The sequence below is a fragment of the Danio rerio genome, chromosome 6, assembly GCF_052040795.2.
Source record: "Danio rerio strain M-AB ecotype USA chromosome 6, GRCz13ab, whole genome shotgun sequence".
Classification (NCBI taxonomy): domain Eukaryota; kingdom Metazoa; phylum Chordata; class Actinopteri; order Cypriniformes; family Danionidae; genus Danio; species Danio rerio.
The window spans coordinates 36,758,392-36,774,227 of NC_141026.1; the positions used below are offsets into that span (position 1 = coordinate 36,758,392).

Below are 15,836 nucleotides of genomic sequence, written 5' to 3' on the forward strand. Positions count from 1 at the left end.
TTTTACCCGTGAAAACAAATGGTCTAATAATGCTGTCAATAACTGATGACAAGCACATGTCTTAAACATAATAAATAAACTTTATAATTATGAATGGTTGTATTCTGATGTCATAATTTTACTGTGAATTAACAAACAGGACATATTAAAAGTCTGTTCAAGTCCACCATAATGACTGTACAAATTGTAGCATTTTAAGCAACAGTAGACCTACACACAGGCCTAATATTATTATTGTTGTTTTACCATATGTTTGAGAATTAACAATAATAGTGGGCTAATCATATTAACCGTTTTTTTACATCTAAAGAATTGTGAGAAAATCGTGATCTTGATTTTAAGCAAAAGAAAATCATGATTTACATTTTTGCCTACTTGATTTGTATCACAATCAAGCACCCATAAGAACAAATAATTGTGTGTTTTGGAAGGAACAAAGGTTGGATTTCCACTCCCTCATGCGCCGTGAACAAGCCATCGTGACGGAAAATCCTCAATCACTAAGGACATAATCTCGCAGCATCATTAGCACCACCTCCATCTAAATCAAAGCAGCAGGTTGCTGTTTTTGTGTGTTAGTCGTCTGATATACTGCTCCCTCCTGTCTTTCCAACACTCCATTTGGTGGAGGGCTGTTGCGTTTCGTCATTGTTGAGCTGCGGAGGACATTTGTAATTGAAATGAATTCTTCCATGTCAGCAGGGCAGATTTGCCCACATCTTTTGTCTCAGGGATTCGGCGCTTTGTCAAGGTCCCCCCCCCCCCCATCTCGGTCTTTTAAAGGCGCCCAGACATACATACATACATTTGTATTAATAAAGCGAAAGGCAGTTTGTTCATTGGCTGAGCACACACTGTGATGATAGGAGATGACTGGGCACTGAACCAGATGAAGCAGTGCACACACACGCACACACATATACTAGAACAAACGCATACCGGCTTCACACTGAGATCGGATGTAGTTTATCAGCATGCCGTCTCAAGTTGTGTATTATTGCTGCCTTGTAAACCCCTGTTGAGTGCGTCAATCACAACAAGTTTATAATCATTGCTGGCACGTTGTTATTCATTTTTGTCACACACTTTTTGCGATTGCAAAATCACACTAATTTAGAGTTTGCGGTCCCTTTATTAAGCTACTGTACAAAAGGGCTATTGTTTGTGCTGTTGGATAAATAACAGTCCTTGCTGTTGTAAACTGTGTTAGTTGAGAAGAGGTTTGTTGACACTTTGTGCTGCACACTTTTGTTTACTTTCGTCCACATAAAAACAGTAGTAAACAGAAATAACCTTGATTTTCAAACACTTCTCACCTCCTGGGCTCTGTTTGTTGAAAGCTCAGTGAATTGAAAATTGGAGCTTTGTGGCTTTTTTAGTGTGTGTTAGTTTTGAAACTGGTTTGCTAGCATGCTCATGAAAGCTAAACTGTAACCATTCGAAAGTGTGTCATCAGTTAGATTTTTTTTTTTAAACTGACAGTAAAGTCTTGCATTGTAACAAAACTATTTGTGTAATATAAATTGTTCTTTTAAAATTTGTTCATCGGAATCCTAAAAAAAAAAAAACAATTTTCCCACAAAATAGTTGTTGTTTATTTATATTTATTAATGTATATATATATATATATATATATATATATATATATATATATATATATATATATATATATAAATGTGTTTTAAACAGTGCATTTGTGTCTGCGCCAAAAGCCTAGTGTTTAAGTGCACCAACAAATAGCTTCAAGGTACTCACGGCGACCTGCATTTGATTCCTGGCTCAAGGTCTGTTGCCAACCCTTCCCCTCTCTCTGCTCCCCAGAATTTCCTGTCAATTCTCTAAACTGTTCTATCCATTAGAGGTTAAAAACCTCTAAAAATAATTATAAAAAAAATAAACAAGGAATTTGTGAACATGCACAGATGTATATACTTACCTTTAAAATGTAGATGTTGATTTATTTTAATGGTGCAGGGCTTTAACTTTAAAAGGAAGCTCCAAACTCAAATTTGGGGTCTGGTAATCTGGCGAGCGAGCGTGCTATGGTGCCATGAGCAATTCTGTGACTAGTCTGTGTATATTTAGTGTGATTGAACATATGTATCATTTTGTTTGCTGTTTATTTGTTCTTTTACTTTTGGTTATTGTGTTACTTTGCCGGGTTTTAGGGTTATTTTAGTGTTCTCTCTTGTACACTGTAAATAAATCATCACTTTACACTTTACAGCGAGTAGTGCCATAATTTTTTTTCGAGGTTTTCTCGCATTACTATCCATCGAGAACCCGCTGCTAGCCTTCCTGTTTGTCAACCTCACAGTAATGTAATTTGCTTGTGTGAATAATACTAATATAGCAGGATATGAGTTATGGAGGATATGAAATTATCGTGTTCAATGTTGACCCAAATATGAATGCGTTGACACCATTTTACTCACCCTCAGGTGGCTCCAAAGCTTTATGAGTTTCTTTTTTCTTGTTGAACACAAAACACGATATTTTTAACAAATGTTGGAAGCCAGTTGGAAGGAGGGCTGTCACAATTATCAATATACATATCGACTTGTTGTGCAATACTTGAAGATGACCTCTATCATTTTTGCGATTGCAATATATATTTACAAATTCACAAATAATGTTTAAGCCATTTTACATTGATGTTTACATTCTACCTCAACGGTGTGAAAGGAAATTATATATTTACCTAATAGGACATTTAATAGTATATACTGTATAACAGGACATTTATCTTTTTAACATCAAATTATAGGATCTAAATAACCTTAAGAATGATAAGTATTTGAAAGTGTTCATGGCTATTATTTGCATTATGCATTATGCATAAAATGACCTGTAAATGACAATAATAATGCTTATCACAACAATTTATGTAACAATATATCACACAACAAAAACTCCTTATTGTGACAGGCATAGTTGAAAGCTGGTAGCCATCAACTTCCAAAGTGAGAAAAAACATTGGGCAGGTATTACGATATATTCGATTAAGCTTCTCTTTACAGTAATAAGCATGACCATGGTGTCGACAAATTATCCAGATCCAGCACTGACACCAAAATACTCTCCCCTGTCAAACTGTGTCTCAGCTGGACACATTAATTGCCACCTTCCCTGTCTGCAGAGACATGGAAATTGTATTGCCATGTCTCTTATCTCTTATTTTATGTCTCTCTTTCTTTTAGCCTTGGTCTGTATTTTTAAAGGGGTCTTAATATGTCCTTTTTTACAAGATGTAATGTAAAAAGGTGTGCCAGAATGTGTTGGTGAGGCTTAAATCACCGTATGGATCATTTATTAAACCATGTTGCTAATGGCACTTTTTGGATAGAAGCCAAAATACTCTGATTTCTTGTTTGTTTGTTTTTAAAATGTAAGTAAACTGCTTTCTGAAAGAGATAAAAAGACAAAGCCTTTACAGCTCATGCAACTATAAACACAACAGCTGCATGTGTTTTAAAGCTTTGTCAGTTTAAAATACCGAGATACAGATTTCAGAGTGCCAGTTGTCAAACAATTGTGTAATTATTCAACAAAGTTCTTTTTTGTGTCAGCTTTCAAGTACACACAAGTTTTTGTCAAAAGTGCACAAAAAATACACAAAAGTTTATAAAAGGTTGGATATCTATGCGAACATTAACAGTTGGAGATGAAATCGCATGTGTATCTGAATATTGGACATGGTGACAACACACTACTAAAGCAACTCATCTACCTTCATTCATTCATTCATTCATTTTCTTGTCAGCTTAGTCCCTTTAATAATCCGGGGTCGCCACAGCAGAATGAACCACCAACTTATGCAGCAAGTTTTTACGCAGCGGATGCCCTTCCAGCCACAACCCATCTCTGGGAAACATTCACACACACACACTCATACACTACGGACAATTTAGCCTACCCAATTCACCTTTACCGCATGTCTTTGGACTGTGGGGGAAACCAGAGCACAGTGAAGGCAACGCGAAGTGAGGGCAACGCTTCACCACGCGAAGGCAAGGAGAACATGCAAACTCCACACAGAAACGCCAACTGAGCCAAGGTTCGAACCAGCGGCCCAGCGACCTTCTTGCTGTGAGGCGACAGCACTACCTACTGCGCCACTGCCTTTCATCTACCTTTGGTAACAATTATTAATATTATGGACATGGTACACATTTTTGGAACCAGTGCTTACTGATATATAGAGAGAGACTTCCTTTTTGAAGTAACTTTTGTGCTTTGCAACATAAAGATATTATTTATGTAGAAACAGCAACATTAAGAACTAAAGGAAGTTGAAAGTGAAATAAGCAATAGGACCTCAGCATTATATACAACTTTATGGAATTAAATTTTTTGTGTTTAAAAATAAGTACAAGTTGGGATGCATTTTCAATATGTGGTCTGTAAATAAGAAGCAAAATTAATTTGTGCATTTAAAACTTTTCTGAATTTTGATTTTGAATGAAAATTTTGATAATGATGCATTTTATTGAAAAATCTTTAAATATATCATTTTAAAATATTAGTTTATGAATTCATTTGATTTCATGTTAAAACAAAATTCAGAGAAAATTAAAAAAAATGTAAACTATCAAAATTTATATGGGAAAAATTGTAACCGATTTCACATGAACTTTTGTAATTAAAAATCACCTGTGTATCTGAATATTGGATATGGTGACGACACTACTAAAGCAACTCATCTACCTTAGGTAAAAATTATTCAAATTATGAATATTGTGGCATACGCTCCTGGAATAGCCAGTGCTTACTGATATATATAGAGAAACTTGCAACATACAGATATAATTCATATAGAAACAGCAACAATATGCACTAAAGGAAGTTGAAAGTGCAATAAGCAATAGGACCTCAGCATTATATATCAGCTTTATGGTATAAAAGGTTTTATGTTTAAAAATAAGTACAAGTTTGGATGCAATTTCAATATGAGGTCTGTGAGTCATTCATTCATTTTCTTTTCAGCTTAGTCCCTTTAATAATCTGGGGTCGCCACAGCGGAATGAACTGCCAACTTATCTAGCATATGTTTTACACAGGGGTTGCCCTTCCAGCTGCAACGCATCACTGGGAATCATCAATATACTCTCATTCAAACTCATTTCTCCTACAATATAGTGCATGTCTTTGAACTGAGGGGGAAACCTACACGAACACGGGGAAGAGATACAAACTTCACATCGAAATGTTAACTGGCCGATATGGGACTCGAACCAGAGAGCATCTTGCTGTAAGGAGACAGCACTACCTACTGCGCCACCGCCTCGCCTGGTCTGTGAATAGTACAAAAAATTACTTAATTTAAATCAATTTAAAAAGTTTGATGAATTGTGATTTTTAATGAAGTTTTTTGATGATGGTTCATTTTCATGAAAATCTTTAAATATGACATTTTAAAGTGATTAATTTTTATGAATTTCTTTGATTTCACTTTGGTGATTATATGTAGTAATATTGTTAAAACTAAATTCAAATCAAATAAAATAAAATGTAAACTATCAAATTTAAAGCAAGAATAATTTGTTATGTGAAAAAAAAGCTGATTTCATGTGAACTTTTGTTATTGCTCTAAACTTCTCATATTTTTAAGAGTTCTCAAATATAATTTGTCAAACTTTAAACTTCGGCTAAAAATAAACTTTTATTGAACTACAGTAAGAGCTATAAAATTATGCTAATTACATTGGGGGGATGAGATATTAGAGAAAGTGGAGATATTAAGGAAGTATTAGCGGGTTGTTCAGATTTTGCACTTGTTTGATAGACTCTCAGGTTAAAAGTGACAAAATCAGAAAGAAAGACAGCAGGACAGAAAGACAGAAAATAGATTGGTAAGTTGTTCTGAGTGACAGACTGCTGGAGGGCTATGCGTTTCAATGCAGAAAGAGAACGAGATGTAGAAGGAGCTAGAGAGGCTGATGGATGTGATTAGAACATTGACCTATCAAGGACATTGGGACTCTGCGGGTGGGTAGCAAATGTGTTTGTGAGGAAAGACATTCACAAATTAAAGGAACAAGGAGTTTCTCTGGGACGTCCCTCAGCTCTGTGCATGTGTATTGTCTCTAATAAGGGTATTTGGCACACAGTATATGGCCTCTAATTGTTTTTCAGTAGCACAAATAATGTTCCCACACACCTGCTCCATTACGTGCTTAAACACCTGTGTGGCAGTTTGATCACACATGTTAAACAGACTTGTATTGCTCCACCAGTCTGTTACACTGCTAAAACATGACCAAAACAAAAAAATCACCATAGGTCACAGCAAGCCTTTAAAAGCTGGAAATTGATCTTTTATAATTTTATATTTTATCTTTTACAATTGATTACCCTTCTCAATTACATTAATGTTAAATACAATCAGACAGTCACAGCACAAGACATTTACAGCTTGTTTTGCAGTGTTTAGTCCAGAACACAGGATTGGTTTAAGCTACATGCTTGGCTTTTTTAGGTTTTTAAAAATTTTGCACCCATTTCAAGATTCGTCCTTCTTCAGTGCTTGAGTCCAGACATAAACACAAGATGATGGTGAAAGCATTTATAAAAATGCCTGACGTGTGTATTGTAATGCATCTCTGCTGGTCATCTAGTTAGGTGTTTCTCAACCACGTTCCAGGAGAACCACCAACACTGCATGTTTTGGATATCTCCTTTGTCACACCTATTACAGCTCTTTCAGTCTCTGGTAATGAGCATATGATCTGAATCAAATGTGTTTGTTTAGGGAGACATGCAATGTGCAGAGCTGGTGGTCCCTCAGGAACATGGTTGAAAAACACTGATCTAGTTGATACAGCAACACCAGGTTTGAAACTAAAGGGCTCTATTAACGATCTAGGCACATTTTTTTCATATGTAAAAATATTTGTGTTTCTGTACATCCTGTGTGTATTAAGCGTGTGAACCAGCGCTCTCTGTAATGGACTTTAGACCAGGATTTACTTGGTCAATGGCACAGTCTATTTAAGTTTCTCAAAATACTATTTAAACAACGTGTCGCAAAGTGAGAAAACTAGGGTTGCGCTGGTCTGAAAATAGCAACAAATCGAGCAAAGCATGTCTTATTGCGCCAGGTGTATGACAGGGCCCAAAGTGTTTCAAAGTGATCTAAAGTTTCCAAAAAGTGATGTTTTGCCTATCCACATGACTATACATGGCTATGTATTGGTATTTTTCCACTCTGTAACCGGCTATCCAAACAGTTAGTTTCAGGACACTGACAATGTGGGGGGGCGTTCTACCAGAAATGTACATTTTCACTTATAAAAAAATGTGACAGGGCCTGATTCAAGCTTCTTGTCTTCAAAAAATATATACAAAAACTAATATAAAACCACACATCACAGTCAGCTTCTCCATCAAATGATGTCACATCCTCTGAGTTATAGCATTAAATGTGTATTGCACACATTTTATGTTAAATTTACTGCAAATGTGACAGGACTGACAGAAACATGGGGACAATTGTAAAATAGTATTTATTTGTAGAATTTATTGATAATTTCATGTTTGTAATCAATTGATGTGAATGATAACAACTTAACCTTTCTATTTCTAAAGTTTTTTTTCTTTCTAATTAACTGTTTTTAGCACAACATAATTATTAGAGTTGTAAGTTCAATTGGGCTGAGGACAAGGACAGTGACAGGGTTTGTAAATTTGTAAAGTGTTTTTAATAAAGAACAAAAATCTGAGAACCAAATGAATGTCATATTCCTTTTTAGAACAACTCATAGAAATCAACCATGAGTCCATTTTAGACATTTCAGGAACAGATAATGTACATTTCAGGTAGAATATCTTATGGACCGAATCAATGAATCAATGATATTAAACTTTTGTTTTGATGGTTTCTGCATTCTGTAAGGAAATATCATTCTGGACACTGTTGTGGAAATCAGCAATTGAAATAGTATTTTGACAAAATAGCTGTCTCCCAGCAATTTTTTTTCTATCTAATAGACATCTGAACATAGATGTTTTTTTTTAAATGTCAATGAAAATCTAATATATGTCTAATAATAGTTTAATAAATGAGCTATCAAATAGAGGAAAATGAATGACTACACATTGATGGCTAGTCTATTTTGGTACCGATATTAGAAATCTATTAGATTGTCACTGAAAGGCCAAATCTAGCCTTGTCTTAGCCCAGAGGTCTATGTTTGTTTCTCATTTGCCTTGCTTAAGCTAATTTCCAGTATCTACAAGTTAAAATCGCAGTTTTGCTAAGAAATAATCTTCTATGACTTAAAAGTTTCACGCAATTGGTCAAACTCCCTTAAATTAAAAGTAGAAGTTCTGCTACATTTCAAGTTAGTCATTTTTGCTGTCAAAGTGATGTAATTCCAGAATCAGCGCCTTAATCTGTTTTCCTCCCTTAAAGATTATGTCAATGTAGCCATGTCTTAGACATTTATTCCCATTCAAAGACTGTGAAATATGTCAGTGCACGATACTGAGAAATGACAAAGACATTACAGCTCAGCACTATGTTGTTCTCTAGCATGAATTCTCATAAAATGCCTTTGTTTTCCATCTAATTACTGAGAGCCCTCAACTGTAATATGCTTTAACTTTGACATACCCTGACATGATCTGTTTTATTATATTCAGCTTGCCTCAATGACGAAAACAACAACAGCGGCCTGTATTTGCATCAATCATGTGCCTTGGAGCAGTGACGCCAAACAAACTAAAAATTAAATTGATTTTATCATTGCCACCAAAATCATCTTTAATCATAGAACAATTCCTGTATTTCAATTATAGAAAAACAAGAATGCATTAAGACAGAGGGACATTAAAGGTTGAAAATAGTAAACTAATCCATTGACCTCTGTAAATATTTATGTACTAATGGTTACTGCGGGATTATGCTTGATGTGCTTGTGTTTATTTGAGGAGAAACATCAACAGTGCAGAAATCAATGGAGATAAATAGAGCAGGAGAGAAGAAAAGCAGTGCCGAAGAGGAAAAGACAAGCATAAAACAGGCTAATAGAGACTTTTTTTAACCCTTTAATCTTTTAGCGTTTGCTGGGTGTCTTTTTTCTTTTTAAAAAAAGGAAATATTGAAAAATACATACTGCTTTAAAAAGGTAGGGTTATTACTTCATATTTCAACAGAGCCAATATTGTAAATTGTAATAATAATAATAATAGTAATACAGATGCACGATGGCAAATTTAATGCAATCCAATAATTATTCCTAGGTGTAAAATAAATACAAATACAAGATATACTGTGCCATTCAGAAATTTGAGGCTTTTTTATGAGCAGTTATTAATTTTTTAACTCATACATTTTCTGCTTCTTGCATTTCTACTCAGTATCAAGAAAATACATGAAGTTGCATTTTTAACAACATTTTAAAGAGCTAATTTGCACCATTTATATGATTTTTGATCAGATTTAGCAAGACTTGTTACACTCATGAAGTGAATGAATGTTTTCATAAATCAGAAATTATGCTTCACAGAAACTTCTTCAAAGCAAAAAGCAACACTTTTAAGTTCATGAATGCATCTCTCACTTGATCTCACAGTTGCAAGTGTCTGTCAAGAAAAATCAGCATGTGCTAAATGATTAAGCTAAGCGTCTTCTTATAGTATAAAAATATGCAATCTCATTAACACACTGATGAGCCATTAATTACTGTAGTCATTTGCCACATCGCAACCTCTGTCATTGACTCAGATTTTTAAACCTGGCAGATGGAAATAGCACTAAAAGCTTCAAATTAACAGTTCTCTCATACTGATTATAATTAACAAACGCTAACATTGTCTTTTATGATGTAAAACACAAACAACTCATCTAAAATATGTGAAAATGAATTTTAGTGTTTTATGACACTTTGAATTTATAAAAACGGAACGTAGAAAACATTTTAAATTCATTTAAAATTTAAAATACAGTAAATGCTGGTCTCTTAAAGTCTGCTTGATTACGTGACGTAACTGGATCAAGAATATTGACTGCAGAAAATGTATATTTGCCATCACAAAAATTAATTAACATGTTTTAAAAACATTCAATTATTTGGAATTATACAGTAGCATTTCACCATGACACTTTTTACTGCATTTTAATCAAATTAATGCAGCGTGAGGGGCCCGTTTACACAGAATGTGTTATTCCTTTTTACAGTAGGCTACTTATTTATTGTTTTTCAATGTAAACACATGCTTGATTGACGTGTGTGATTGTTATGCTTGCGTCTCACATCTTTTTAACCAACATGCACATATTGGCCATATATTTTAGAAGCCATGTCGAGTTAAAAGATCTTTATACATTTATACACATTGCAGCTCATCACTGCAACCAGAAAAGCTTGGAGTCTGGGCAAGTGTTGCAAGTTTTTGTTCACAGGCGCTCAGTGGCTGTGTCCGGATACCCTCATGCTTTAAGCTGTGCTTTTTTAAACATTCCCAAACAATGCCTCTCATGTTTTTAAAAGCAAAGACACGTTCTATGTGAATGTGCCTCTAGTGAGCATGAGAGAATTCTTTAAAAAACAAACAAAAAATGAAAGGACTAAATAGAAACCATTAATGACCCCAGTAAAGTATTGTAAAATGTATTCATTAATTTCCCAAAAGTTGGGGCTGACGCGATCATCATAGCAGCGCCAGCTAATTAAATTAGTCCCCAATTGGCTACTGCCTGAGCAGTTGTATTTGCAGAAAGTGATCTGATTGGCTGATGCGTCCGTTGGCAGTTGAAATTCCCTATTTCTGCAGCGAGAGGCGCTGCTGGATCCACAGTGCAGTGATGTCACCCATTCAAAGTGAATGGGAAGCAATGACACTGATGCCCCGTGTGAATGGGTTACTTTATTGCTAATTTATAGTTTATAAAGTAGTTGTTGTAGCAGGTGATTTTAGTTATGAAATAGGGTTGTGTGATGTAGAACAGTGGTCCGCAACCTTTTTATCACCGTGGACTATTCAACGCTTGACAATTTTACCATGACCTGGGGATGGATGTAGGTGTACAATTGCTAGGCGACCATCACCCATTTTCTAACAGGATGACAAAGCTGAAAAAACATTGCTGCAACTCTGATACAAGTTCTGTCTATGAAGAAATTTAAAAAACACTGCAATGTTTGGGTGATTTCTGAGGTAATTGGTCTGCAGAAATGTGTATATTCTATGTAAAGTATGAAGCTGATTGGTCAGTTCTTGTCACGTGACTCGTGGTGCATTAACAGAACAAACTTGTGCATGAAAAATACACAATATGTAAACATCCTTTGTCATTTCCGGCAGTTTATCTTTTTCTTGCACAGACATGCTCAACTCACCTGATTTGTCGGTCTTTCACCTCCTCTTCGCAAAGAAACTTTCTAAAGATGTCTGTTTCTTAATCATTTAGCTAGCTTGTGGCCTAAATTTTGGTTCTCAAGTGACCGAGATGTAACAATTAAATATTTTTCAAAACAAAAGAATGTTCAGACTCAAGTAATAAATAAAACTGAAATAAATACTAATTTATTAGTAGCAATTAGTGCTGTTCTAGCATAATTTATTTCATTTTGTTGTGATCCTGGTATTTTAATGTTCTGTATGCATTTGAAAAATGAACCCTCATTGAAGAGCTGAGACTGCATGCAGTTATATGAAATAAATTACTGAAATCAGTCAATAGAAAAAGAATGAAAAGACTTAATATAAATCAGTTAAAAGATTGATTTGACTTAGCTTGACTTAGCTTGTATAGAACGCGACAACATTTTTTAACAGCTCGTATATATTTGCATTGTGAATACTTCTCGAGTTGTTTTAATTGGGAGCTACTGTTTTGGTTTACCGTATACATTAACTCTTCTGTACATTCTAGCCATCCTTTGTATTAACACTAAGTCTTTTACTCTCAAGATGTATAAGATACATGTTATTTTGTGCAGTTTGTCAAACCTGTCAAAAAATTCAATACAATAGCTAAATCATTTCCTTTTAATATTGGTTTTAAAAATTGGGCTGTTTCGAGTTTCAGCCAGTTCCCAATCCCTAACTCCACTCTTATATAATACCGCTGAGCGTGTGGCATGACATTCTGAACTGCTGCTGTAAGTGCTTAAGTCCAGGTTTGCATATATCTGCATGGATTAGTTGCATTTAGGAGAAAAAAAAAGTTAGTCCTGGATCAGCAACTTCCAAGAAAACTTTTATATCCAGCCAAGTTGCTGACAGCAGCAGTAGCTCTACATCTTACCTCCAACTCCCTAATGCTCCATTCAGTGGGACGCCCCTTTGCCACTTGCTCTTTCGAATGGACCTAGTTTCACACTGCATTTATCTTTTTCCCCCCTTTAGGAAGGCATTATGGGATTCCAGAACCAACTCCAACCAGACAAAATGCTCGATTTAAGCTATTCGTGTGTGGGAGTTTATTGACTTGGGAGTATTTGATTGCGTGTGTGCAGTCAAAACTGCCTCGCTCTGTCTTAGCTCTTTCACAGAGATACTCCAGTTCCTTGAAGTGTTAAATCAAAAGGCGAGAGTGGAGTCTGATGAAGGCGCTTTCACACAGTCTGCATACAGAAGCAGCGCAGGCAGATTAGTGTGTGGTATTGAGCTGTGAAGCGTCAGTGTAAAGCTGTGCTCGCAGGGCTTTATCTGCGCACTTCCTCAAAGGAGTGCAATTGTGCCCTTTGAAATCCACCTGGGTTTCAGCCTTAATCTTGTTGTTACCTTTGCAGGCTGTTTGCTTATTATTTCTAATTTTATTCCAGCTACTGTGTTTGCTTTTTTCTGTCTTTTCACTCAGAGTTGTAGATAGAAGAGTTTCCAGGTGCACACAATGGAGCTGATATATTTCAGACATTGCAATGTTTTACTTTGTGATACTGTATTTGTATTCTAATAGCAAGAATGAGTGATTGTAGTTTTATTTTTTATATTTACAGTGAGAGGAGATTATTACTTTATTTAAAGAAGTTATTAACTAAGAGTTAATGACATTTGACTCAATAAAATTAGCTGCTTATTAATAGTTAAAGGTGCAGTATGTAAGTTTGACACCCAGTGGTTGATATAGGTATTGCACTCCTGGATCAAAAGACATTTTCACTCGGTTCCTTCTCCGAAGAGTTCACGCAACCGCAGGTTGCCAGATTGATGTGAGTGTGCATGACTATCGAGACTAAAGACTGATTTTAAGACTGTGTTTTGTTCTAACCAACACATAAAATTTCTATTTTAGAACTGGCTTCTATTTCTCTCAGGTAAACAATAGAATACATGACAATAATAACCAAGTTAACAAAATCAATCATTCAGAATGTACATATAATAAGGTAAAGAGGTTTAATATGCATTAATTAGATTGTAAATCTTACGATTTTCCTGGAGTGCAGTGCAGTAACATTATTCTGGGCTTCTGAATGGCTGTATTTAATTTTCTATTGTGTTTCATCTGGTAAAAAATTGCCTATCACTGCAAATCTTGTCATGTAGCGTGTTGTTAGGACACATGGTTACAGTGTAACCTTCTCACCTAATGTTTTTGTTTGTAATATTTTTATCATTTGCTAATTAATAACCACCTCATGTGGAACTCTGAATCTGCATCTCATCTCAGGGCTGCTACTGTCCACTGGAGGTGTTTAGTCACAGACACATACTTTTTCCATGAAGGCAACACTGGATGTTAAAACATTATTGGCTAAAGTGGCAGTGGGCGTGTTAAAAAAAAAAAAAAGAGAAAAAAAAAAACAAAGACAGCCATTCCGGCATGTAACTCACATTTTCAAAGCAGAATGTCTGACTTCAGCATTGTTTTTCAGATAAACAAGAATGTTCACTTAGCATGTTTCTCAAATATCTGCTAACATATTATGCATTTTTTATACTATAGAAAAGTCAAAATCTTACATACAGCGCCTTTAAGTTGAGTTTATGTACTCGGTATGAATGGGGATTTAGAATAAAATCACACTTTATAAGTAGTAAACAGCCTATATCTAAATAATAGGCAAGTAGCCAGTAGATAATAGTGGGAATTAGTACTTTAACTAAAGTGTTACCATATTTTTTATTAATATCTTAATGCTCACCATATTTTTGATTGCTTGATTTATTTATTTGGTTGGTTGGTTATTTGGTTTGCTAGTCAGTGTTTTTGACGATAAATTTACATTTTCTTTATTTCAAAAAGATGTTATTGTTATGACGCAGGCTTGTACCAGTAACATTTCTCAAAAAAAAATATTTACACACACTTTACTTTAAAAAGTACATTAATGTTCTTTCAGAGGTATTATGTACTCTGTTGGAAGACAGCCACTATAGCACCTACACAGGTATTTATTTATTTATTAACTTTTAAGTATTTTTTAAAGTATTATCACATTTAACCATACTTGTGCAGCATCTGTTAGTCATTGTTTAACACTAATTACTAATACATTATTAAAATTTAAAGTTGTGCTTGTTAACATTTTTTTTCGGCTTGATTGATGGCGATGCAGTGGTGCAGTAGGTAGTGCTGTCGCCTCACAGCAAGAAGATCACTGGTTCGAGCCTCGGCTGGGTCAGTTGGCGTTTCTGTGTGGAGTTTGCTTGTTCTCTTTGTGTTCACGTGGGTGTGCTCCGGTTTCCCCCACAGTCTAAAGACATGTGGTACAGGTGAATTGGGTAGGCTAAATTGTCCGTAGTGTATGAGTGTGAATGAGTGTGTGTGGATGTTTCCCAGAGATGGGTTGCAGCTGAAAGGGCATCCGCTACGTAAAAACGTCCTGGATAAGTTGGCGGTTTATTCCGCTGTGGCGACCCCGAATTAATAAAGGGACTAAGCCGAAAAGTTAAAATTTAATGAATGATTGATTTTTTGATTGATTGATTGATTGATTGAGTGAGTGAGTGAGTGAGTGAGTGAGTGAGTGAGTAAGTGAGAGTGAGAGTGAGAGTGAGTGAGTGAGTGAGTGAGTGAGTGAGTGAGTGAGTGAGTGAGTGAGTGAGAGTGAGTAAATGAGTGAGTGAGTGAGTGAGTGAGTGAGTGAGTGAGAGTGAGTAAATGAGTGAGTGAGTGAGTGAGTGAGTGAGTGAGAGTGAGAGTGAGTGAGTGAGTGAGTGAGTGAGTGAGTGAGTGAGTGAGTGAGAGTGAGTAAATGAGTGAGTGAGTGAGTGAGTGAGAGTGAGTAAATGAGTGAGTGAGTGAGTGAGTGAGTGAGTGAGTGAGTGAGTGAGTGAGTGAGTGAGTGAGTGAGTGAGTGAGTGAGTGATTCATCATTGTTTTATTTTGTTGCAGGATATTTTGCTTCATGTAACCAGTGGTTACAACTAAACTTAATTTCAAGTATGATATTTTTGTGATGAAAATATGGCTATATGTAAATTATATCTGTGTACTTGAAAGGAATAAGGAGCAACTAATGAATATTGATGCAAAACACAAGAAATGTGTTTACCATAATTGGTTTTGTTTGAATTACTCACAGAGGTGAGCTGATTAGATCTGGAGCATCAGAAAGCTAACAACACATTATTTACATAATACTCTGGCTCCATAAATATAAATATAATATGACTAAAGGATTGAAGTTTGTCAGGTAGAAATGTAAGCTTATTAAGTTTGTTGGTGGAAAATACTTCACTCATATTAAGTTGGAACTTGGTTCTGAGTATGCACCGTAAAAATGCAATGACAAAAAATCAAGACAAATATTGTCAAATATTGACCAAAAATTATATGTTGCTTTAACCTATTTAAAAAAGTTAATCAGGTTTCAACATTTTTTTTTTACGTTATACACAGTTTAACTTTGTCAGTTTGATTGATGTAAGTTGAGATGAAT

At 35.2% G+C, this 15,836-nt stretch overlaps 1 protein-coding gene and 1 long non-coding RNA gene across 5 annotated transcripts in view; one reads left to right on the forward strand and one right to left on the reverse strand.

Annotated features, from left to right (window-relative positions):
• lrp8 (low density lipoprotein receptor-related protein 8, apolipoprotein e receptor) overlaps positions 1-15,836 on the forward strand; it is a 290,837-nt gene that overhangs the window by 102,022 nt on the left and 172,979 nt on the right.
• On the reverse strand, positions 1,870-7,291 carry LOC147843580 (uncharacterized). The gene is made up of 3 exons (XR_015493864.1): positions 4,749-7,291; positions 4,134-4,633; positions 1,870-3,730 (listed from the first exon to the last, which is right to left on the reverse strand). It is a non-coding gene; the product is annotated as an uncharacterized LOC147843580 (long non-coding RNA).